We start from the raw sequence: 8,282 nt of genomic DNA on the forward strand, positions 1-8,282 counted from the left end.
AGGTGAGGGATGGAAGGTTGGGAGGGTGGGAATGGTGAGGGATGGAAGGTTGGGGAGGGATGGAAGACTGGGAGGGGAAAGGTGAGGGATGGAAGGCTGGGAGGGGAAAGGTGAGGGATGGAAGGCTGGGAGGGGAATGGTGAGGGATGGAAGGCTGGGAGGGTGGGAATGGTGAGGGATGGAAGGTTGGGAAGGTGGGAATGGTGAAGGATGGAAGGTTGGGGAGGGATGGAAGGCTGGGAGGGGAATGGTGAGGGATGGAAGGCTGGGAGGGGAATGGTGAGGGATGGAAGGTTGGGGAGGGATGGAATGGTGAGGGATGGAAGGCTGGGGAGGGATGGAATGGTGAGGGATGGAAGGTTGGGAGGGGAAAGGTGAGGGATGGAAGGCTGGGAGGGTGGGAAAGGTGAGGGATGGAAGGCTGGGAGGGTGGGAAAGGTGAGGGTGGAAGGCTGGGAGCGAGCAGCAGTGGCACAGCCGCGGGATGAGCTCCGGGGTCACTGAGGGCTTGCAGGGGGACGCTGTCCCCGGTGTCACCTGCAGCTCCCTGGGGAGCAGTGCAAAGCTCAGGGATCCCCTGGATCAAACCCAGCTCCAGCTCGGTGCTGCTGGTTCTGGGTGGTGCCAAGGCAGCCCGGTCACCTCCTCCTGCCCCGCTGCCACCCTTGGCTGTGACAAGGACCTTGGGGACCGGTCCTTACACTGAGCCAGCTCCCGGTGCTGTGGATTCCTGGAGCGGCCGATCCCTGCGGCCAGCCCCAGCTGTGGGAGCAGCATCGCTCCTGCCGCTCCTGCACAGAAATCCTCATTTTACGCATTCCCTGGCACGGGCTGCAGCCCATTCCCAGCGCTGCCAGGGAGCACTGGGCGATCCTTGACTGCCCGATTCCCTTGGAATTCCTGACAGCTGCCTGCTTTCCCTGCGCGGTGCCCTCGGGCTGTGCTGGGATCCAGGGATGCAGGATGCTCCTCTCCCCTCGTCCTGCCCGGGAGCTGCTCAGGAATCCTCCGGGGCAGGGGGAGGATGATCCCTGCGGGCAGCCGAGCTCTCCAGCAGCCCTGGCACTGCCCAGTCGGGTCCCTGGGGCTGCAGCTCCGGGTTCCAGGGCGAGGGGAGCAGCGCCCGGCGCTTCCCGGCCTCTCCTGGCTGCGGAAGGGAGGGGGAATTTCATCAATCAAAGCCGCGATTTTGCCTCCCCCGCTCTCCTCCCTCGTCCCTGGCGTTTGAAAGGCAGGATTGAGAGCTCGCAGCCCGGGGGCTGCTGCAGATGTGGAGCGGGGCCGCTCCCCGGGAGTGCTTCCAGCAGCAGAATTCCGATGGGAGGAAATGGGCCGGCGACACCCCGCAGACAATGAATGCTCCATTGGAAATATCCTCTGCAGATGTTCTTCCTCCTCCTCAGCGCTCGCCATCCTCATTGAGCCTCCTTCCCCCCTGCCCCGCGCTCAAAAGGGGCTGAGATTTCATCTTGGGTTCCTTCCCAGAAGGATGGAACGGAGGAGGGAAGGGGAAGAAAGGGGGAGCAGCCGCTCCCGAGCGGGAGATGAATGGGAATTCTGGGCCGCTTCCACCGAAGCTTTGCCAGGCGATTTCTGGAGCTCAGATGGAGCCGGGGCTGGAGCTGGGACGGGGCTGGGCTGCATTTCACGCTCCCAGTAAAAGGATGGAGCGCTTTTTTCCCCTTCGGAGCTTCCTGTGAGTTGGTTTTCACTGCTCCCCCGAGGTGACGGCAGCCTTGAGAATCCCAGGATCACCCAGGCTGGAAAAAACCTCCGGGATCATTGAGTCCGAGCTGTGCCCGGTCCCCACCTTGTGCCCAGCCCAGAGCCCTGAGTTCACATCCAGGAATTCCTCGGACACCTCCGGGGATGGGGATCCCGAACCCCCCTGGTTTGGACTGAGAGGCTTTTTCCACCCTCCGCGATCCTGGGGTTCTGCGATCCCATGGAAGGGAGGTGCCGTGGGACGGCGTTTTGGGAGCTGCAGCAGAGCAGGGCTGGGGACAGAGCTGGTGGGGATGGAGCTGCCTGGAGCTGCTCTAGAACGGGGCTGGGATGAGGAGGGAGAGGCTGGAATGAGGAGAGAGATGATGGAATGAGGAGAACTGGACTGGAACGAGGAGGAAGGGGCTGGAATGAGGAGGAGAACAGGGCTGGAATGAGGAGAACAGGGCTGGAATGAGGAGAGAGGTGGTGGAATGTGGAGAACTGGGCTGGAATGAGGAGAACAGGGCTGGAACGAGGAGAACAGGGCTGGAATGAGGAGAACAGGGCTGGAACGAGGAGGAAGGGGCTGGAATGAGGAGGAGAACAGGGCTGGAATGAGGAGAACTGGGCTGGAATGAGGAGGAGAACAGGGCTGGAATGAGGAGAACAGGGCTGGAATGAGGAGAACTGGGCTGGAACGAGGAGAACAGGGCTGGAATGAGGAGAGAGGTGGTGGATGGAATGAAGAGAACAGAAGGAAATCTGCAATTCCCAGGTCCTGCCACAGAGACCTTCAGGAGCAGGAATTCCCACTGGTGGTGCTGATCTCTGGAGGAAGGTCTGGAGCTGTGGGAGGCAAAGCCCCAGAGCCCATCCCAGAACTTCCCGAGGAGCTGAGGCAGGGAAATCTCTGGCTGGGAGAGTTCCAGGTGGGAGGAACGTTTTGTTACCCCACGACAGCTTCTTTAAGGGTGAGGAACAGGAACCTTTGGAAAACCAAACACAAGGAAACCCCTTGGCTCTTCCAGCACCTTGAATGGCGCTGGCTGTTTGTTTTCACCCAAATCTGGGCATTTGGAGCTTTTGTTTTAAGGAAAAAGCGTTTTTTAATGTCTCTGTGTGTGCCCTTCTTCCCCATTGTCTGCAAAACCTGCTTCTTTTTCCCAAACAGCATTTTTCCAGTCCCCAAATCCCAACCAAAACATGCTACATTCATTTGAATTCTCAGTTATTTTCTGGTGGTTCTTTCTGGAAAGTGTTCTATAATTTATTTTTTTTGTCCCTTTTGTGCTGGAGCTCAAATATTTTCAGAGCAAAACAGTGACAAAACATTTTTAATAGGGAGCTCTTTTATCCAAATCCTTCATTGAGGAAACAGCTCCGGTGTGGTTTTATTTCCCTGCATCTAATTTAATGTATTAAACCTTCTGAGCACCGGCTTTCATTCAAATGACCTTTTTTTCTTTATTTGATTCAGGGAGGGTGAGTGGGAAAAAAAAAAAATCCGATTCTTTTTTGATGGAACAACTGCAGGAAAAGGTTTCTGTCTTGAGCAGAATGAAAATTAGGATCTGAATGCTCTCTCCCACCCTGGGACTTGTGGAGAAGCTTTAAAAACCACAAAACCAAAATAAAACAACAACAACAACAAAACCACCCCGACCTCAAAGAGTTCTTTCTGTTGGAAATGGTTTGGTTTGTTCTTCCCTGAAACAATCCCAAGCCTCTGGATGCCCAGACTGTTGGGAAATGGTGGAATTGCAGAGTGGAAATGGCTGGAAAAATCCTCCAAGAGCATCAAGACCAAACCTTGCCTGAATCCCATGGAATCTCCAAGTGCCACATCCACTCGTTTTTTTGGGCTGTGATTTTTGGGCAGGGCAGGGATGCCCTGGGCACCCCCTTCCTGTGATAACTCCTCTTTCCATGAGGAAATTCCTGCTGGGGCACAGGAACCTCCCCGGGCACGAGCTGAGCCCTTGGCCCAGCGCTCCAGGACTGGCTCTGCCTTTGGGGGGACCCAGGGATGCTCCCCAGAGCCATCCTGGAGTGAAGGACACGGTTATCCCAGCTCCAGGAGCATCCCTGGGGTGTCCCCATCCCTTGGCTCCCACATTCCCTTGGATGTCAGCAGCCCTTGGACACCACATCCTGTTGGATACGGTGTTTCCTTGGATGCCACACCTCTCTCTGGGCACAGGCTGGGCTTTCAACAGCCCCAGGCTCCTGTTCCACAGCCACAGCCCTTCCCAAGGGGTTTTTCCCTGCAGGAGCTCCGGGTCTCTGCTCCTGTCAGCGGCTGCCAGGGTGAACCAGCTGGGATCCCTTGATGTGGGCAGAGAACGGAAGGCAGCAGGAGCGGCTTTGCTTTCCCTTGTCCTCCTCCTGCGTGGAGATTTCCAGCCGGGATCAAGCAGATGATCCCTGGGATCTGAGCTCCAGCCTTTCCCTGGGAATCCCAGTGTTCACAGGGGGCTGGCTCTGCTCTCATCCCACCAGGAGCTCTCCTTGGATCCGTTTTCCTCCTCCCCCTCTGCTCTGGACAAAACAAAACAAGAGGCACGCAGCTTCGTTTTGTGATCTCCAGGGATGTGGAAGCGGGGATGAAGATCTGGTGTTCCCAGGAAGTAAATCAGATGTTGATTGGTGAGTGAAATCCTGCCCAGCCTGCCTGGAATTCCAGATGAGCCCACCCTTGGCACGGCTGGGGCCGTTCCCGTTCTCCAATCCGTTTTCAATCCGTTCCTCCGGGCCTGCAGGACCAATCCCACTTCCCAATTTCCTCCTGGACAGAAGCGCCGGGCACGAGCTCTCCTGGGCCCCTCTGGGTGGGGATTTCTGGGGGGTTGGAAGGCTCTGGGTCTTACAGAACCATTGGCAGCAGATTCCAGCAGCTTGGATTTTAATTTTTTCCCCTCTGGTGGCCGTGGTGAACATCCCCCGGTGATGTGGGAAACCACAACCTGCAGTTCCCAGCCCTTCCATGGGATCAGCCTCGTCACACACCGGGGAAGAGGCAAAGCGAGCCCTGGGGACATCGAGGGCTGGAGTGACAAAATCAGGAACTGCAGAGGGAATAAACCCCGAGCCTAAGGATCCGCAATCCTGGAGATCAGCACCCGCGAGGGGAGCGGGAGCAGGAGCGGGATCTCCCGTGGGATCATCCCTAAACACGAGCCCAGGAAAACTCAGCTCCCAGAGCAGAGAAATCAGAGCAGCAGGGAAACGGGGAGGGCAAAACCTGGGGACTGGGGCTCGTTTGGGGAGGAACCAGCAGCGGGTTCCAGATGCAGGGCAGGGGTGAGAAGGACAGGGGAGGACAAGGGAAGGACGGGGAAGGAAAGGGAATGACAAGGGAAGGATGCGGAAGGATGGGGAAGGACGGGGAAGGACAGGGAAGGGAAGGACAGGGAAGGGAAGGACAGGGAAGGATACAGAAGGATACAGAAGGACAGGGAAGGACAGGGAAGGATACAGAAGGACAGGGAAGGACAGGGAAGGACAGGGAAGGATACAGAAGGATACAGAAGGATACAGAAGGATACAGAAGGATACAGAAAGATACAGAAGGATACAGAAGGATACAGAAGGATACAGAAGGATACAGAAGGATACAGAAGGACAGGGAAGGATACAGAAGGATACAGAAGGACAGGGAAGGACTCCCGTGGGCCCGGCGGTGCCCAGAGGATGAAGAGGGAGCATCCCCTGGATGCAGGGAGCGAGTCCCGCAGCCTCCGGGTCCCAAACACCCCATGGGGCAGTGCATTTATTGATCTATTTCTTTATTGATCCATTTATTTATTGATCCATTTATTTATTGATCTATTTCTTTATTGATCTATTTCTTTATTGATCCATTTATTTATTGATCCATTTCTTTATTGATCCATTTATTTATTGATCCATTTCTTTATTGATCCATTTCTTTATTGATCCATTTATTTATTGATCCATTTATTTATTGATCTATTTCTTTATTGATCCATTTATTTATTGATCCATTTATTTATTGATCTATTTCTTTATTGATCTATTTCTTTATTGATCTATTTCTTTATTGATCCATTTCTTTATTGATCCTCTTCACTTTGCTGGCTGCACTGGCTGAAGATCGCAGCTCGGGGAGGAGCGGCTCTGGCGCTGCCATCAGTTACCGGCAGGGACAGGGACAGGGACAGGGACAGGGACAGGGACAGGGACAGGAGCAGGGACAGGGACAGGAGCAGGGACAGGGACAGGGACAGGGCAGGGACAGGGACAGGGACAGGAGCAGGGACAGGAGCAGGGACAGGGATGGGACAGGAGCAGGGACAGGGACAGGGACAGGAGCAGGGACAGGAGCAGGAGCAGGGACAGGAGCAGGGCAGGGACAGGGACAGGGCAGGGACAGGGATGGGACAGGGACAGGGACAGGAGCAGGGACAGGGACAGGGACAGGAGCAGGGACAGGGACAGGAGCAGGGACAGGGACAGGGACAGGGACAGGGACAGGAGCAGGGACAGGGACAGGAGCAGGGACAGGAGCAGGGACAGGGACAGGGACAGGAGCAGGGACAGGGACAGGGACAGGAGCAGGGACAGGGACAGGGACAGGAGCCGGGCTCGGGGCGCCGGGCGGGTTCGGGGGTGCCAGCCCCCATCTGTATTCACGTGGGGACATCTAGTGAGCACGGCGACAAGTGCACAGCATCCCGGGGATGGACAGCCTCCTTCCAGCCGCTTTCACTTCTCTCCCTCATTTCCAGGAGGAAAGGCTCTGTGGAGCTGAGGATTTTCCATCTCTGCCCTAAAGGCTGCACTTCAGCTCCAAAACCACTTCCATTTTCCATTTTATCTTCCTCCCCCAATTTACAACCGCTTTAAATTTTTCCCTTCCACCTGCTGCTATCAAGATCTTCCCCATACAGGTTTGAAATTAATCCTTTTCTTTCCCAAAGCAGACTTTGCTATCAGTAATTAACTTTTTTTTCTAATTAGCTGCTGGGGCACAGTGGATAATTTATGGGCACGGTGATAAAATCCCAAATCCAGGTGATGGCTCTGGAGGAGCAGGAAAGGGCAGGGAGTGATTTCCCCGGGGAATGATTCACTTCATGCTGTTCTGGAAGGTCCAACAGCAGAATCCCTGAGATCCCAGGGGGATCCAGGTGGGATCACTGGGCCAGGAGCTCCCTGTGTCACCTGAGCCCTGCCAGGCCGTGCTGAGGTGCCGAATTCCCTGCTCCCAGTTTATGAGGAATGGGGAATCCCCAGTTTCCAGCCCTGCCATCCTTGCCTGGATCTGGGGCTTCTTCCCCGCAGGGCAGGAACAGTTTTTATCATTTTTTATTAATTTTTATTAATTTTTATTAATTTTTATTAATTTTAATTAATTTTTATTCATTTTTGGGATTCACTTCCTCCACCCAGGAAAGGAGGAAACCAACCTGGTGCCCCCCAGGAGCCCCTGAGGGCAGGGAACCTCTCCCATTCCCATTTACTGGGATCCCAGTCGGATTCCAGAGCCTGCAGAAAAACCCCAATAATTCCCTCTGTGCTCCCCACCCCTTCGTTAGCGGCAATTACAGGGCGTGAATGTTACAAATTGCTGCTGAAAGATGCCAGCCCTGGGTTTAATTGAAAGCAGTTTTTAATTTGATTACTAATTAGTAACCCTGTGTTGTGATATCCGTGCCCTGCAGGAGGAAATCGCTTCCCCAGAGGGAAAAGAGCTCCGGGCTTCCCACGGCTCCAGCACCAACGGGAGGCAGGGAAAAGTAACCAAGGACTTTTTATCCATGTCCAAAGGATAATAATTTATAAATTATTTTGCCTGGAAGGGGCCTGGGAATTCCGGTGGAGAAGTGGAAAGAGGGAGTGGGGTCTGTGCAAGGTCACAAAGTTAGGGAATGGTTTGGATTGGAAAGGGCGTCCCAAGCTCATCTGGGCAGCCAGCAGGGACATCCTCAGGAGATCAGTTTGCTTCCAACCCCACCCAAACCGGCCCGGAATATTCCCAGGGATGGGGCATCAGCAATTCTCGGGAAAATCCTTAAGGATGAGGCAGCGAAGGGAAGGGAAGGGACGGGAGTTCCCTGTGTGCAGCGGGATCGTTTCACCCTCCCGCATCCAGACCTCTCCCGGGACATCCCAGCAGGGTTTGGGACATCCCAGAGAGATTTGGGACATCCCAGCAGGATCTGGGACATCCCAGCAGGACCTGGATCATCCCAGCAGGGTTTGGGACATCCCAGCAGGGTTTGGGACATCTCAGCCAGGTTTGGGACATCCCAGTGGGATCTGGGACATCCCAGCAGGGTTTGGGACATCCCAGCAGGATTTGGGACATCCCAGCAGGACCTGGAACATCCCAGCAGGGTTTGGGACATCCCAGTGGGGTTTGGGACATCCCAGCAGGATCTGGGACATCCCAGCAGGGTTTGGGACATCCCAGCAGGACCTGGATCATCCCAGCAGGGTTTGGGACATCCCAGTGGGATCTGGGGCATCCCAGCAGGATTTGGGACATCCCAGCAGGATTTGGGACATCCCAGCAGGACCTGGATCATCCCAGCCAGGTTTGGGACATCCCA

This window comes from Cyanistes caeruleus, chromosome 26 (genome assembly GCF_971803275.1).
Source record: "Cyanistes caeruleus chromosome 26, bCyaCae1.hap1.1, whole genome shotgun sequence".
In the NCBI taxonomy this organism is placed as follows: domain Eukaryota; kingdom Metazoa; phylum Chordata; class Aves; order Passeriformes; family Paridae; genus Cyanistes; species Cyanistes caeruleus.